Source organism: Mobula hypostoma, chromosome 8, assembly GCF_963921235.1.
Source record: "Mobula hypostoma chromosome 8, sMobHyp1.1, whole genome shotgun sequence".
Lineage (NCBI taxonomy): Eukaryota > Metazoa > Chordata > Chondrichthyes > Myliobatiformes > Myliobatidae > Mobula > Mobula hypostoma.
The window spans coordinates 54753847-54772755 of NC_086104.1; positions in this window are offsets into that span (position 1 = coordinate 54753847).

Below are 18909 nucleotides of genomic sequence, written 5' to 3' on the forward strand. Positions count from 1 at the left end.
AAGTTTGCGCTAACAGTTTGTTTTTGCTGTAGTGTGTGACAAGAGAGTGCTATTAACCAATTGGGATAGTTGTTATGGTTTTGGTGTATTTGAAGATACTGTATGCGCGGGGTTTGGGGGCAGAAGGCGGGAGAGTGAGACAGAGGATGGACGAGGTGCTGTGAGTACGCTAACGGGGTCAGACCCCGAGCGAGACGTTCGGCGAGGAGACGGAGACGGACTTGTGTGGAGCGTCTGGTCGACCACCGTTGTTGGTCCCAGGTCGAGGTGGTCCGAGGGGGTCGCAGGGTGAAGAAGAAGGTCCTTGAGCTCCAACGGTTTTTGTACACGAAGAGATTGAACTTTGATAAGTGTGGCGCCTTTTATTTTCCTTTTATATTTTATTCTCTTTTAATTATATAGTTCCAGTAATATCTATAAACTGTAAATCATTTAATTGCATCTGGTGTATTGTCTGTTATTTGGGCGGGGTGGGGTACCTCACACAGCATCCACACAAACGAATTATCCAGTTTGGCGGGGCCGAGGCTGTTTCCCTAGACGACAGCGAGCCGAGCGACCCTGAGGGTGGCCGGGGTGGGGGGGGTGGGGGGGCTACACCAGCTATTAGTCAAGTCTTGAAAAGACTGGAACAAGAGGAAGGGAGTTAACTACCTCCACAATGAAACTCTAATTAGCTTGAGCGTGCATACTCATGAATGGGATTGCTGAACCCATTCCGCAGCCTGCTTGCGAGGGTGCACACACTCCATAACGGAGTCCGTGGTTGTGGAATGATGTTGTCCAATCAAGTAAATGGAACTTCTTCTCTCTGAGCAAAGTTCACGAGCATTGCTTCATTTTCAGCTCACTGCGGCAATACTATTCGATTTGCACCAATTATTCAAGTTCAACTATTGGTTGTATATTCCTGAGTGGCATAATTCTACTCCTGCTCCTGAGTGGCAGTAATCTACTGTCATTTCCCTGCAACAATAAAGCAGCAAAAAGACCTCTAATCAGAATGAACTATGACTCCACTAACTAAGATTAAACTAATTAGATGCGGAAACGTGTTCCATTGACCAGGTAATGTGGCAGTTTCATTACCATCTGACAACAAGTGTCTATAAGGGATTGAGCGGTTATGGAATTATGTACATACACTGAGTGGTTACTTTTTTAGATACAAGAGGTAACTAATAAAGTGGCCACTAAGTGTATTTCTGTGCGTTCATGGCCTTTTCTTGCTGTGGCCCCTCCATTTCAAGGGCTGACAAGTTGTGCATTCAGGGATGTTCTTCTGCAAACCATGGTTGTAATGTGTGGTTATTTGAATTACTTTCACTTTTCTGTCAGCTTGAACCAGTCTGGCCATTCTCCTCTGACCTCTTTCATTTTTACCCACAGAACTGCCACTCACTGGATGTTTTTGTTTCCTTTTGCATCATTTTCTGTAATCTCTAGAGACAGTTGTGTGTGAAAATCCCAGGAGATCAGCAGTTTCTGAGATACTCAATCCACCTTGTCTGACACCAACAAAGCATTCCATGGTCAAAGTCACTAAAATCACATTTTCTCCCTATTCTGAAGTTTGGTCTGAACAACAACTGAACCTCTTGACCATGTCTACATGCTTTTTATGCATTGTGTTGTTGCCAAATGATCGTCTTATTAGATATTTGCATTATCATACAGCTGTACATTATAAAGAGCCGCTGAGTGTATAATGAATATTGGTTCAAACAAGAGCCTGCCTTCAGTCGATGTTTCAGGCCAAGACCATTCATCTGGAAGAAGGTTTTCCCTGTAACATTGACTGTTCATTCATTCCATATATGCTGCCCGGCCTGCTATGTTCACTCAGCGTGTGTTGCTCTGGTTTTCCAGTATTTGCAGAATCTCTTCTGTTTATGACCCGTCTTCTGTTCTTAATGTAAATTCCAAGCAGTAATAAGTTTGAAGTTAGAAGAATAGCTTTGTAAACAAACAGTAAGGTCTACAGCGTACAGACTGCTGGCTCACAGTAAGGGGTTAGCCGCTGAAGAAATATGGCTTGCAAAGTGAAATGACCAAAAAATGTTCTCATATGCAACCGCCAATCCTAAAACAATGGGGTTATGATAATTGGCCAATATCAAACATACATTAGGGAAGCTTGCAGACCAGGTTGATATTGTCACTTAGCACATCAAACATAGACACGGGCATACCTGTTCTCTCAATAGCTGGGATACTTGTGTTGTCAGAGAGTCGGCCCTCACACATTAGTTCTAGGTGTATGGGATCTCTGTACTCACAAACCTTTAGACCCTCCATAGGAATTTTTGTCAAGCAAAGGTGTTTGAAAAATTAGAGGTGTCTCCCACTGTGTGTAACTCAATGGAAGTACCAGCAGACTCATAATATTGAAGAAAATGTTGTCACTAATCTATCAAATTACCTGCTGTTACATTTAATCTTAAGGATATGAAATCTGACGTAGTTTGAGTTTGGGAGACTCTTTTGGGAGGATCTCCAACAGAATGCCTGTTTATTGTGATGAATAAATACTTTCATATCAGCAGCTTCAGTGTCTGTCTGGTGACTCAGGTCAGTCACCACAGTGCCTACAACTTTCTGACTGGAAAATAAGATTCCCTGGTTTCACAGAAGATCTACAAGAAGTTAAAGAAGGTTTCTACCATTCTCTGGGACATCTCTTGCAGGATTTCATGAATGCCAGAAAATAATTTTGGCATATCAATGCACATCTGCTCAAGTATTGCCATGTATATTTCATTATCCATAATCTTCACCCATCCTCCAATTTCCATTGAGGTGTGACATCATCCCCAATGCAGTGGGTGTACGAGTTTCCCTATCACTCTCGTAGAGGAACAGCTTGCTTGTGCCTGGTGCATCTCCATGTGAAATGCACCTTTATTCAACCCTCATAGTATGGGTATCTAACCCAAGGTGTTGTATTAATAGATATAATTACATAAAGTGTCCTCTGAATGGACTTCCAAATGCTCTTTATCTCAGTATTAGTAACTTCTGGCTGTCTGATAAGCTGACTTACACAATCATATGGTCAGAAAATGAATGAATACTCCACCCCAGTAAAACTAGCACAAGGGTCTCTGAGCAGCACCAGCTTAGTACAGCTACTTGTGTGAGGATGAACTTCTTGACAATCATATTTGATGAATCCAGAAGAAATTCACAAGTTGCAACTCAGAAATAGCAAGTATTACTGAGGGAGACTTCCCTGCTGTGTAAGGGATCACTTTTATAATCAAAATAATCAGTAAAATATAGCTAAAATTATATTTCCTACAAAAACCTAATCCTTGTTTGCAAGGACCCAATTACAGTGCATGGGATGACAGAAGACCCTTTTTCTGCTGACTATCACAGTCTACAAGGAGTTGCCAAATGTTTAAGCATAGCATGTCCTGCAATGTCAGTACTGCAATACTATTGTGTTTAATTACTCATGGCGTGCCATCTGCTATTGTTGCAGGTGAAGGGAACATAAGAAATGAAAATGCTCAGCACGAGATAGAGAGTCCTTAAAATTCACTTCTGTCACTTTCAGCATTACAATGGAGCCTTGCCTTCGAAAGGAGTTGTGAAATTAGACCCAGTTCACCATCTCCACCTTCAGGTGATTGAGGTAAACAAGGAAGTTTTAGAAGAAACTGGGATATCCTCTGTGTGATCGGGGATGACTTTAGTCCTTCTCAGTACAATTAGAGAAGGAGAATTATCTAAGCAAATGTGTGAAAACTAGTTTGGCTCCATTGAGAAAGTTTTGGGTGGAGGGACACAAAAGGACCCAAGAAAGTAAGAACAAGAGTAAACTACCTGTACTCTTACATCTGCTCCAACACTTAGTATGATCATGGCCAATCTATCCCAGCCTTCCGCTTTTTCAATGTGTGGCAGATTTAGATAAACTCCAATTCCGTGATTGTTTCAAAACAATCTATCTCCAATGATCTCACCACAGCTCTCTGTGCCAAAGAGTTGCAAAGGTTCTGCATTCTTGACAAGGGGATATTTCTACATACCTTTGTTCTAAATGTCTGTACTCTTTTCATGAAACAAACTATCTCCCCTATTCAGGACTCAAGAGAAGTTAAAACATCTTGTCTAGGACATTCTATCCTGTCATAACTGTTTAGGAATGTATTTGTTTTGGTAAGATTACCCATCATTCTTCTACCCTCCAGAGAATACCCATTCTGTTCAGCCTCTTGTGACACATCGGCGATTTGCATCCTTATATCCAGTAGTCAGCCACTGCAGCATCCACAGCAGTAACATTTGCTATGGAATCAAGATTGTAGTTATCAAAACAAGCTACAGATACTGGAATCTAGAGCAACAAAAAAGTCTGCTGTAGGAACTCAGTGGGCTGAGCAGCGTCAATGGGGAAGAAGACATTTTTGAAGTTTTGGTTTGAAACTCTGTTACAAGACTAAGAGTGTAAAAGGAATATAGCCAGGAAAGGTGGACTGAGGTGGGTGGGGGGAACAGGTGGTAATAGATACCAACTTTACTCACGATATCCACTATGCCTTTAAATTCACTTGATCCATTTCTGATACTTCATTTTTCTTTCTCGATCCCATCTTCCTCCCATCCTACCTTTCCTTGACACCCCAACCTTCCCCTCTCTTCTGATGCCTCCAACTCTCTTCTCTTCCTCGATCCAAGTTCTAATCTTGGCTGTGTCTTCACCATTTTCTCTGACCTTCCCCTCTCTGAGGCAGAACATTCTATCCTCAGTACAATAGAGTTTTCTGAGTTCTATCAGCAAGTTAGAACTGCACTGCAATGAGTTCCATGCCCACCACAGCACCAAACTTTTCTTCCCTTGCCTCCATCTCTGACCACACATCTTTGGCAAGAAGACCCCAGCCAACACTGATGGCCCCTTCTCTCATCTCTAGACCTCCTCTTCTTCTTGGACAGCATGCTCTGGTTCATTGTCTGCTCTGGATCTTTTCATCTCTGATTTCCAATAAGATGTCAACTGGCTTGACATCAGCACTTCTCTCTCTCCTCTTTGATCCTCACCCCCTTTGGATGAACTGCCCTCCATTCTCTCTGTACCAATCCCAACCTACCATCAAACACTGCAGACAAAGATGGTTCTGTTGTAGTGTGGCAGACTTAACTTTACCTTGCTGAAGCCAGGCAGCAGCTGTCAGACACCCGCCCTTGCTCATTCTTTTAAAGAAACCCCAGTAAGGACCATCAGGAAATTGTTTCGGACACCATCGCAAAATTTGGAGATATCCTATCCACTGCCACCAACCCCAAAGTTCCCTTCCCCACACTGTTCGGTTTTACTTCCTAGGCTGGATCCACAAACCTGACTGTTCAGCCAGGCTTATTGTTTCTGCCTGCCCCTGCCCCACTGAACTCATATCCACATACCTTAATCCTATTTTATCTCCCTTGGTTCAATCCCCTCCCACCTACATCTGCAACACTTCACATGCTCTTGATCTTCTTAACGATTTTTAATTCCCTGGCCCTGGTAATCTCATTTTCACCGTGGATATTCAGACCCTATACACTTCTACCACCATGAAGAAGGCCTTAGAGCTCTCTGCTTCTTTCTTGACAACAGACCCAATCAGTTTCCCTCCAACACCACCTTCCTCTGTCTGATGGAACTGGTCCTCATCTTGAACATTTTCTCTTTTGTCTCCCTCCACTTTCTCTGAACTCAAGAAGTAGCCAAGCGCACTTGCATGGCCCCAGCTATGCCTGCCTTTTCACTGGCTATGTGGAACAGTCCATGTTCTAAGGCGTCTCTGGTAATGCTCCTCAACTCTTTCTGCACTACATTGATGATGCATAGGTGCTTCCACCCCTCCCTTAAATTCACTTGCTCCACTTCTGACACCTTTCTCGCCTTCCTTGATCCCTCTGTCTTCATCTCTGGAGGCAAGATGTCTACCGATTTCTCTTATAAACTCAGATATTTCCACATCGATTTTGACCTTACCTCTTCTCACCCTGTCTCTTGTAAAAATGCCATTCTCTTTTCTTAGTTCCTTCTTCTCCACCAGATTTGTTTCCAGGATGAGGCTTTCCTTTCCAGAACATCAGAGATGTCCTCCTTCAAAGAAACGGGTTTCCCTTCCTCCACCATTAACACTGCCCTCACCCATATCACCTACATTTTCCAGACATCCACTCTCACTCTATCTTCCCACCATCTTAAAAGGGATAGAGTTCATCTTGTCCTCATCTACCTCCCCATAAGCCTCTGCATCCAAAACATCATTCTCTGCTACATCCACCATCTTCTATGGGAACCCACCACCAAACACATCTTTACCCACCCACCTCCATGCTTTCTGCAAAGAATGGTCTCTCATTGATTCCCTTGTCCATTCATCCCTCCCCACTTATCTTCCTCCTGACACTTAGCCCTACAAGGGGAAGAAGTGCTACATCTGCCCATTTACTCTCTCCTCCATCTCCATTCAGAGCGCAAAACAGTCCTTCCAGGTGAGGCAACGTTTCATCTGCAAATCTCTTGGGTTGTCTACCGTATCCAGTGCTCCCAATGTGGCTTCCTCTACATTGGTGAGACCAAATGTAGATCAGCAGACCACCTTGTTGAGCACCTCAGCTCAATCCACCAAAAATGGACATTCCTGGTGGCCAGCCATTTCAATTCAGATCCTCACTGCTACTCTGACTTGTCAGATCATGGCCTCCTCTTCTGCCAAGGTGAGGCCATGCACTGGTTGGAGGAGCAACACCTTACATTCTGTCTAGGCAGTCTCCAACCTGACGGCATGAACATCGATTTCTCCAACATTTTTCTCTTTTTTCCCTGCCCCTTCATCTTCTTCATTTCACCACTCTGGCCTCTTACCTTTCTTCAGCTGCCTATCACCTCCCACTGGTGTCCCTTCTCCTTCCTTTTCTCTTATGAACCACTCTTCTCTCCTATGTTTCCTTCGTCTCAAGCTCTTTGTCTTTTCCATTCATCACCTTCCAGCTTCCTACTTCATCTTCCTCCCCGGGTCACCTGGCTTCTCCTGTCACCTTCTAGCTTGTCCTCCTTCCTCTCCCACCACCTTCTTATTCTGGCATCTTCCTCCTACCTTTCAAATCGTGATTAAGGATCTTGATCCGAAATGTGAACTGTTTATTCATTTCCATATATGCTGTCTGACATGCAGAATTCCTCCAGCGTATTGTGTGTGTTTTTCTAGATTTCCAGCATTCGCAGGATCTCTTGTGGTAATGGATGTCAGGCAGATGGAGACTGATAGAAGAGGATAAAGGGTGAAATTGGGAGACGGAGGCAGCTGGATGATGTGTGAAGGCAGTCAGAAAGAAAGGCAGATGTAGGCAGATGTGAAGAAGGAAGGGTAAAGGTGGAGATAGCAGCAACGTAAAGTTCTGGAATCTGATAAGTAAGGGAGATAGCAAAGGAAGCCATTAGGACATAGGTGAAAGGCAGATGGAAGCAGTTATGAGGGTGGTGGGTTGAGATGGAAGTGTGGGTAGTAGGTGGATAATCCATGGGGGGAGGGTATGGTGGCAGTTATTTAGAAAGGGAGCTTTGAGGGCGTTTGTCCATTGTACATGGCCTATCAGTGGCATCAACAGAACTCTACAAACTAAAGAAAAGTACAGAAGGGATAAGCAGAGCGGCCATTGTTGGGAGTAGGCCAGCGGCGAGAGTAGAAGTGACAGGCTTTGGCTCAAATGAGTCTTCGGCTCAGAAGAGGCATCGGCTCTGTGTAAAGCGTCTGTTAAGGTTTCCTTTTTGTTTTTTTTCCTCGCTTACTGTACCATTTAAATGGCTGTGGTGTGCTCTTCACGCCAGATGTTAGAGAACTGGGAGACACAGAGTCCCAGGGAACTACATCTGCATGAAGTGCATCCGGCTGCAGCTCCTTGAAGACCGTGTTAGGGATCTGGATCAGCAACTGAATGACCTTCCACTTGTATGGGAGTGAAGATATAATTGATCAAAGTTACAGGGAAGTAGTCACCCCAAAGTTCAGGAGACAAGTAGATAGGTGACTGTCAGGAGAAATGGAAATAGGCAGAGAGAGCAGAGCACCAGTGGCCATTCCCCTCAAAAACAAGTATACCGCTTTGGATACTTCCATCGGGGATGACCTCCTGGGAGAATGCCATGGTGACGGGGTTACAGGCACTGGGCATGGGTCACTGGTGCAGAAGGGAAAGAGAGAGAAGAAGGGAGCAGTAGTGATAGGGGACTCAATAGTGAGGGGAACAGACAGGAGATTCTGTGGACGTGAATGGGACACCCGGATGGTATGTTGCCTCCCTTGTGCCAGGGTCAGGGATGTCTCATCTCGTGTTCACAACATTTTGGAGAGGGAGGGGGAGCGGCCAGATGTCACGGTACATATTGGTACCAATGACGTAGAAAGGAAAAGCAGTGAGGACCTGAAAAGAGAATTTGGAGAGCTAGGTAGAAAGCTGAGAAGCAAGTCCTCCCCAGTAGAAACTTCTCAATTGCTGCCTGTGCCACGTTCCAGTGAGGGTAACGAAAGGATAATTTGGCAGATAAATGTGTGGCTGAGAAGCTGGTGCAGGGAGCAGGGCTTCAGGTTCTTGGATAATTAAGATCTCTTCTGGGGGAGGTATTACCTGTTTAAAAGTAACAGGTTACACCTGAACCTAAGGGGGGCCAATATTCTCACAGGCCACAGGCATGTTTGTTAGAGCTGTTGGGGAGGATTTAAACTAACTTGGCAGGAGGGTGGGAACTGGAGTAAAGGGACTCAGGATAGGATAGATGGTAAAAAAGTAAAGGTAGCACACAGTCAGACTATCAGGAAGTGCAAGCAGGTGATGGGACTTAGTTACATCCAACAGGCTGAGTATCAAATCATTAGGGATGCAGAGTCAGAAAGGGTAGCAAATATGGTACTCAAGGTGATGCATCTAAATGAACGGAGTATGAGAAATAAGGTGGATGATCTTGTTGCACTATTACAGATTGCCAGGTATGATGTTGTGCCCATCACTGAATCGTGGCTGAGGGATGGTTGTAATAGGGAGCTGGATGTCCAAGGTTACATGTTATATCGGAGGGATAGGAAGGTAGGCAGAGGGGGTGGTGTGGCTCTACTGGTAAAGAATAACATCAAATCAGTAGAAAGATGTGACATAGATTCAGAGTATGTTGAATCCTTGTGGGTTGAGTTAAGAAACTGCAAGGGTAAAAGGACGTTAATGGCAGTTATATACAGGCCTCCCAACGGTGGCTGGGAGGTGGACCACAGGTTACAACAGGAAATAGAAAAGACGAGTCAAAAGGGCAAAGTTATGGTAACCATGGGAGATTTTGACATGCAGGTCGATTGGGAAAATCAGGTTGGTAATGGATCTCAAGAGAATGAGTTTGTTGAATGCCTAAGAGATGGCTTTTTAGAGCAGTTTGTCATTGATCCTACTTGGGGATCAGTTATACTGGATTGGGTGTTATGTAATAAACCGGAGGCGATCAGGGAGCTTAAGGTAAAAGAACCGTCAGGAACCAGTGATCACAATATGATAGTGTTCAATTTAAAATTTGACAGGGAGAAAATAAAGTCTGATGTAGCAGCGTTTTACTGGAGTAAGGGAAATTACAGTGGTGTGAGAGAGGAGTTGGCCAAAGTAAACTGGAAGGAGCTGCTGGCAGGGGTGTGCATTTCTAGGAAAAATGAAGAAGGTGCAGAACGTGTGCATTCCAAAAATGAAGAAATACTCAGGTGGTAAAATAGTACAACCGTGGATGACAAGGTTAGTCAAAGCGATTGTAAAAAAGAAAGGGCATACATAAAGCAAAAATTATGGGAAGATAGAGGATTGGCAAATTTTTAAAAACCTACAGAGAGCAACTAAAAAATTCATTAGAAGGGAAAAGATGAAATATGAAAGCAAGCTAGCAAATAATCAGTGGATAGTAAAAGTTTTTTCAAGTATGTTAAAAATAAAAGAGAATTGAGAGTGGATATAGGACCACTAGAAAATGAGGTTGGAGAAATAATACTGGGGGACAAAGAAATGGCTAATGAACTAAATGAATATTTTACATCAGTCTTCCCTATGGAAGACACCAGCAGTATACCTGATGCTGTAGTGTTTGAAGGAAGAGAAGTAGGTGCAGTTATTGTTACAAGAGAGAAGGTGATCAAAAAGCTGAAAGACCGAAAGGTACATAAGTCACTAAGACCAGAAGAACTGCACCCTAGGGTTCTGAAAGAGGTAGTGTTAGAGATTATGGTGGCATTAGAAATGATCTTTCAAAAATCATTGGACTCTGGCATGGTGCCAGAGGACTGGAAAATTGCCAAAGTTACTCCACTCTTTAAGAAAGGAAGGAGGCAGCAGAAATGAAATTGTAGACCAGTTAGCCTGACCTGAGTGGTTGGGAAGATGGTAGAGTCAATTGTTAAGGATAAGGTGATGGAGTACTTGGTGACACAGGACAAGATTGTACAAAGTCAGCATTGTTTCCTTCAGATAAATCCTGCCTGATGAACCTGTTGGAATTCTTTGAGGAGATAAATAAAGGGGATGTAGTGGATGTTGTATATTTGGACTTTCAGAAGTCCTTTGACAAGGTGCCACACATGAGGCTCCTTACCAAGTTAAGAGCCCATGGTCTTACAGGAAAGTTACTAACATGGTTAGAGCATTGGCTGATTGGTAGGAGGCAGCGAGTGGGAATAAAAGGAACACACACAAAAAATGCTGGTAAATGCAGCAGGCCAGGCAGCATCTATAGGAAAAGGCAGTCGACGTTTCGGACCGAGACCCTTCGTCAGGACTAACTGAAAGAAGAGATAGTAAGAGGTTTGAAAGTGGGAGGGGGAGGGGGAGATCCGAAATGATAGAAGAAGACAGGAAGGGGAGGGATGGAGCTAATAGCTGGAAAGTTGATTGGCAAAAGGTATACTAGGCTGGAGAAGGGAGTGGATCATGGGACGAGAAGCCTAGGGAGAAAGAAAGGGGGAGGGGAGCCCAGAGGATGGGCAAGGAGTTATAGTGAGAGGGACAGAGGGAGAAAAAAGAGAGAGAGTAAAAAGAGGGGGGGGGGGAGAGAGAGAGAGAGAGAGAGAGAGATAAATAAATAAATAAATAAGGGATGGGGTACAAAGGGGAGGTGGGGCATTAACAGAAGTTAGAGAAGTCAATGTTCATGCCATCAGGTTGGAGGCTACCCAAACGGAATATAAGATGTTGTTCCTCCAACCTGAGTGTGGCTTCATCTTGACAGTAGGGGAGGCCATGGATAGACATATCAGAATGTGAATGGGACGTGGAATTAAAATAAAAGGATCCTTTTCTTGTTGGCTGCCAGAGTGGTGTCCCTCAGGGGTTAGTGTTGGGACCACTTCTTCTAATGCTGCATATACTGTAAATGATTTAGATGATGGAATAGGTGGCTTTGTTGCCAAATTTGCGGATGATATGAAGATTGGTGGAGGGGCAGGTAGTGTTAAGGAAACAGGTAGGATGCAGATGGACTTAGACAGATTAGGAGAATGGGCAAGAAAGTGGCAAATGAAATACAATGTTGGAAATTGCATGGTCATGAATTTGGTAGTAGAAATAAAGGGGTGGACTATTTTCTAAATGGGGAGAAAATCCAGGAATCTGAGATGCAGAGGGACTTTGGAGTCCTTGTGCAGAACACCCAGGTTAACTTGCAGGTTGAGTCAGTGGTGAGGAAGGCAAATGCCATGTTAGGATTCATTTCAAGAGGTCTAGAATTCAAGAGCAAGGATGTGATGCTACAGCTTTATAAGACACTGGTGAGGCCTCACCTTGAATATTGTGAACAGTTTTGGGCCCCTCATCTTAGAAAAGATGTGCTGACATTGGAAAGGGTCCAGAGGAGGTTCTCAAAGATGATTCCAGGAATGAAAGGGTTATCATACAAGGAATATTTGATGGCTCTGGGTCTGTACTCACTGGAATTCAGAAATATGAGGGGGGGGGGTTCTCATTGAAACCTTTCGAATGTTGAAAGGCCTAGACAGAGTAGATGTGGAAAGGATATTTCCCATGGTGGGAGAGTCTAGGACAAGAGGGCACAGCCTCTGGATAGAGGGGCGCCCTTTCAAAACAGAGATGTGGAGAAATTTCTTTAGCCAAAGGGTGGTGAATTTGTGGAATTTGTTGGCACATGCGGAGGTCAAGTTGTTGAGTGTATTTAAGGCAGAGATAGATAGGTTCTTGATTGGACATGGCATCAAAGGTTACAGGGAGAAATCCGGGAACTGGAGTTGAGGAGATTTAAAAAAAAAGGATCAGCCATGATTGAATGGCAAAAAACAGACTTGATGGGCCAGATGGCCTGATTCTGCTCCTATGTCTTACGATCTTATGGTCATATGATATGGAAATGGGGAAAAATGGGAGGATTGGAGGTGGATTGGAAGGGGAGAGAGCAGTGTGGAGGCAAGGATGGGGATGCCAAAGGGGTAGAGGTAAGGAAGAGGGATGATAGAACTAAATTTTTAAAGGCTTTTGGGCAATTAAAACCCACCATTTTAAAGGAAAAGAAGGGCAATGAATGAATTTAAACAATCTAAAACACCATGGCTGGGAATGTGACAATTTCTGCACATGAAGCCCTCAGCTGCAAACACACACTGGTGTGCGTCATTGGACTGACAATCATATTAATGCCTGCTCTGTTCACCAAATGTAACCAGCAGCAGTGGAACAATGCCATAAAATGTTGAAAAAAGAATCATAAAACATGTGAAGGATTTTGTGGTAACTGCAAGATGTACCTTACACACTGGACAGGCACAGACATGAGTGGAAAATATTAATGATTGGTGTCATACTTGAACAGATTGCACTCTCTGGATGCTCAGTGATACAGAGGGAGAATCCATCACTTATTGGAATGCACTCTCCTTCATTTAGAATAGTCAGAATCTGGATCGGATTCATTTTCACTGACATATGATGTGAAAACTGTTGTTCTGCAGCAGTTGTACAGTGAAAAGGCCTTAAAATCTATAAATTACAAAAATAATTAATGGTGCAGGAAAAAAGGGAATAATGAGGTCGTGTTCACAGGTTCATGGACCATTCGGTAATCTAATGGAGGGGGAAAAGAAGGTGTTCCTAATTCATTGGCCATGGGTCTTCAGGTTCTTGTACCTCATGCCAGAAGAGGGCATGTCCTGGATGGTAGGGATCCCTCATGATGGGTGCCTCCTTCTTGAGGCACTGCCACTTTAAGAAATCATTGATGTTAGGGAGGTGTCTAACACGGAACTAGAAACTGAAGTTAGAACTGATATTGGTATTGGCATTGGTTTCTTGTTGCCACATATTTGAAAAGCAGGTCTTGCATAGTATTCACGCAGTCATTGAGATAGTACAAAGTAAAACAAGAACAGAATACAGAAAAGTAGTGGAACAGCCAGAGAGTAGGTGCAGTGCAGGTAAACAATGATGTGCAAGATCATAACAAAGTAGATTTTTAGGTCAAGAGTCTATCTTATCATACCAGGGAACTATTCAATAGTCTTATAACAGCAGGGTAAGTACTGTATCTGTCCTTGAACCTGTTGATAAATACTTTCAGGCATATTTAACTTATTAGCGATAAACCTACTTGGTGCAACTCATTCACATTGACCAGTGGGGATTCATAAATATTCATCCCATCTCCCAGCACCTGATACACAGCCTTCTGTACCCAACAGAGTCAAATGCCCATCTAAACTCCTCTTGTATGCTCTCAGTGAGCCATCTTCAACTATTCTCTCAGACAATGCATTCTAGGTGAAGAAAGTCCTCCTTACACCCCTTCTCCCCCCTTACATTGAATCTATGTCACTGAATTTTATCTAGCTCCAATATGGGGGAAAGTTTCTTGAAGTCTTCCCTATCTATACCCTTCATAATCAGGTATACCTCAATCACATAGCAGCTTAACCCTCCTCTGCTCCAGGAAGAACAGATATAGCCTCTCCAATCTTGCCTCATAACTGAAATATTCCATGCCCAGCAACATCCTAGTAAATTTCTTCTGTATCCTTTCCAGCACTATCACATCCTTATAGCATGGTGACTAGAACTGCATACCATACACCAGCTGAGGTCAAATTAAGGTTTTATAAAGCGGGAGCGTAATTTCCCTAAATCTTTATTTGACAGTCTGAATAATGAAGGACAGCATCCCAATTGTCTCCCTAACCATGTTATCTATCCAGTTACCACCTTCATAGAAATAGCGAAACATTTAGAAAGGAGTGGTTCCATTGGACAGAGGCAGCATGGATTCAGAAAGGGCAGGTCCTGTTTGACAAACTTACTGGAGTTCTTTGAGGACATAATGAGTGCAGTGGATAGAGGGGAACAGGTGGATGTCGTATACTTGGATTTCCAGAAGGCGTTTGATAAGTTGCCGCACAAGAGACTTATAAATAAGATACGGATGCATGGAGTCGGTGGAAGTGTATTGGTATGGATAGTGGATTGGTTAACCGATAGAAGGCAGAGAGTTTGTATAAATGGGTGTTTCCCTGGTTGGCAGTCTGTGGTGAGTGGGGTGCATTGAGATGGACTATCTGCCTTAGGTAACAAGGAGATCAGTTACAATCACGGGAATTGAAGTTACGTGGCATTGAGAGGTAACTGAAAAGAGAATACGTCAAGCCGCACAGAGTGAAATTTCAGACCCAGTCAGCTTTATTACTATAATTCTCAATGAATTTAAAACCCCAAGAAGATAGCTAAGGGTTATAGTAAAATATACCAGTTCCAGAAAATTCAGATTTACTAGTTCTGCATATTCTAATGTTAGTTCCATATTAGAATGCTTAGCCATTTCGCTGATCACCTGCCTAATATCTACCTGACTAAGTAGTTAGGTAATGGTTAGGCCTGATTATAGCCCGATTAATTCCTCTGATTCTCCTTCTGATCTATGCCCACATGAATCACTCTCATCTCTTCCTTCATGCCCTATAGATATAATTGAAGGGTGACAGGTGTAATATTACTTTTTAAAAAAGGAAGAGCATGAAACAGGAGGAAGAATGTTAGAGTCCATTATAAAACATGTAGTAACCGGAAACGTAGAAAGTATCAACTGGATTAGACAAATCAACATGGATTCTTGAAAAGGAGATAATATTTATTTGACCTTTAGAACAGAGATGGTCAGAGGGCAGTGAACAAGTAAAATTGTTTACCACAGAAGGCTGTTGAGATTATAAAGCTGAATATATGAAGGAAGTGGTAGACACAAAAAGGCATCAGGCGGCGTGGGGAGTGAGCACCTTCCTCATGAAGGGTGGTGAATCTCTGGAATTGTTGTGGAGGTGAAAGCATTCGAGGAATATAAACAGGAGGCAGATAACTTTTGAAAAATTGAGGAAAATTGAAGGCTGTGCAGAATTGGCAGAGAAGACCAGATGAGGCCAACAGCATATCAACCATGATTACTGTATATTTAAAGGCGGGGAAGGCTTTAAGGAGCTCTGTAGCCTACTCCTCCTCCTATTTTCTTATATCTGCTCCATCTTTTTAAATATCTTCCAATACACAATTTATCTGCCCATAAGATATCTGAATGTCTCAAATGGTGCATATACAACAGTTTGGGAAGCAATCAGTTATATCAATTGTATAATTTCATCCATTTCCTTACCTGTCAGATTTTATCTCTCAGAACTTTGCTAGTACATAAGTACAAACGCAAGGCTCTGAAGATGCTTAACCACTATCTAATCGCACACGAAATCCTAGAATCTTCGAACAGATAGAAGACAGAAGAAGGCAGAGTTGCATTACCATTAACTAGCCGCTTACCCACTGAACAATTAGCAAAATGAAATTACAGCCATGAATTGAGTTCTGAGTCAACCCTGCAGCTGCCGGCAAATCCACCCTGACAGTCTCCTAATTGCTCACTCATATGTATGGGTTGTGCACGACAATTAAAAATACTCAAGATTGTATTAATGTTGTTTCCAGTACACAAGTGTAAAGGAGAATGAAATATTTTTACTCAAGATCTGATGCAGCCCAAAACAAGACAATAATAAAAAGCACAATAAATATAAATACGAGGGGTGATTGATAAGTTCGTGGCCTAAGGTAGAAGGAGTCAATTTTAGAAAACCTAGCACATTTATTTTTCCTACATTTACACACTTAGTCCAGCGGTTGTGGAGCATACATATCCCTTCTTTGTAGAAGTCAGCATCTTGGACCTCCAGAAGTGAGATAGTAGAAGGAGATGAGGAGAAACTTCAAACTTTCTGCATTTTCACTCAAAGAGTTGAACTGCATGTGCATGTAACGAGAGCTGTATAACTCATCTCCTTCTACCTTAGGCCTCAAACTTATCAATGACCCCTGCTGGGGACCACTTCTACAAAGGAGGGATCCGTATGCTCCATGACCGCTGGACTAAGTGTGTACATGTAGGAGGGGACTATGTTGAAAAATAAATGTGCTAGGTTTTCTAAAATTGACTCCTTCTACCTTAGGCCACAAATTTATCAATCACCCCTCGTACATAAGATAACTTATATACATTTATGTACTGACTCAACAGTCTCAGTATATAAAGTGACAGACAAGAAATGATGAAGTAGTGGTGGTAGCATATGTGGAGGAGTGAGTTAGTGGGTGGAGGTGTTGATCAGTTTGGGGAAAGTAATTATTTTTGAGTCTAGAGGTCGTGATTTGTATGGTAAGTAGCCTCCTCCTTGATTGGAGTGGGACATGAGCAGGGTGGGTGGGATCCTTCATAATGTTACTAGCCCTTTTCCAGCACGTTTCTGTATATATGTTCATGATGGCAGGTAGGCTGGTGTAGATGATGCATAGGGTAATTTTACTACCTGTCATAGAGCCTTCCTGCATGCCACAAGGCAGTTTCCATACTATGCAGTGATGCAGCATATTAGGATGCCTCTATTGCACATCTGCGGAAGGACATGAGTATAGATATGCACAGCCCAGGCCTCCTCAGCCTCCTTAGAAAGTAGAAGTATTTCTGATAATGTGCTCTGGGACAGTGAGATTCTGTGTGAAATGTGCACTCAGAATCAGAATTTAATGTCACTGGCATATGGCGTGAAATTTGTTGTTTTGTGGCAGCAGTATATTGCAATACATAATGATAAAAAACATAAATTACAATATGATACATATGAAAAAAATAAATAAGTAGTGCATAAAAGAAAAATACCAAGGTAGTGTTCATGGGTTCATTGTCCATTCATATGTCTGATGGCGGAGATGAAGAAGCTGGTCCTGAAAAGTTGTATGTGTGTCTTCAGACTCCTGTACCTCCTCTTTAATGGCAGCAATGAGAAGAGAGCATATCCTGAGTGATGGTCCTTAATGAAGAATGTCACATTTTTGAGGCATCATTTTTGAGGTACTCCCAGGAGTTTGAAACTGCTCGGAATTTCCACTGCTGTGCCACTATTGTATAGAAGGGTGTGAGTGTTGCAAGTTCTCCTGAAGTTGATAACCATCTCTTTTGTCTTGTTGACATTGAGGAAAACATTATTTGCCTGGCACCAGGTCTTGACCTCTTCTACTTCCTCTCTGAAGGCAATCTCATTGTTGTTACTGATGAGCCTCACCACTGTTGTGTCATCGGCAAACTTGACAATATGATTACTTGGGTGTTCGGCCGTGCAGTCATGTACAGCAATGGGCTCAGCACACAGCCCTGGATGGCACCTGTGTTGAAGATGATGCTGAGGAGGAGTGGCCTGTGCATCCTGACTAACTGAGGTCTTTTCGGGGTTGGTAGGCTAGACAGGACCTGCACCTTGCTTTCTACATTGTCATGATTATCAAGGAATGCAGAAGGAAGTGTCAAAATGTGTATAAATGGCTGTATAAATTGCATTAATATATTCATATTATCAATAAATAGTTTTTGAATCAGTGCATAATTATAAACAATTATTCCATGATTTCTACATACGTTTACGGTTTATTAACCAACATGAATGGTCAGGCTTTTTCATGTGAAAATAAATGCTTTCAAAGATAATTTCCAAACCATTCTACAACCTAATGATGGATTGGTGCACTATTTACTGCTGCACCAGTGTTATGTCCACCACTGTTTTTTGATAGCACAAAAGATAGCTGTTGCTCGGATTTTCACTGGCAGGGATGCTGATCACAGGTAATTGACAGTCAGCTATTATGCAACAGATTTTAAACTTTTTAATGCAAGAGAGGTGGCATGATGCACAATTTCCTCTAGTGATGATGTCTTTCAACAAAGGTGACGCATAATGCTTTTATTGAACAACCACTGTTCAGGTACATTGTTGCTTAGTCATGCAGTACAAAAACATTTAGGTGTACTGTATTTATATACTGTCTTTTACCTATCAAAATATTTCATGACACTTCATAGAAGAATAACTAAATAAAATCTGATATAACTGGATAAATTAATATTAGGACAGATCACCAAAACCTTGGTCAAAGCTACAGGTGTTTAGAAAGTATATTAATGGAGGAAAGATAATAATTCTAGGGCCAAAGCCTTTTTCAGCTGAAATAAAACACATTAATTGTGAAAACATTGAAGCCAAGGATTATCAAAATTGCAGATATCTTGAGTGGCTGTAATATAATAGGGAATTACAGAAAGAGCGAGAGTGTGATCAAGGGGAGGGGTGGGGAAACATGATATAATTTTTAACTAGAGGCATTACTTAGCTAGGAGCCATCATAAGTTATTGAGCACAAAAATTATGGTGAAATTTACAGTGAATGTAAAACAATGAACAGTAGAGTTTTGGATGATCTGAAGCTTTGGAAGAAGGTACAAAGGAAAAATGGCAACAGTGCATTGAAATAATTTGATCTAGTGACAGCAATACAGATAAGGTTTTCAGCAAAAGCTGAGTTAAG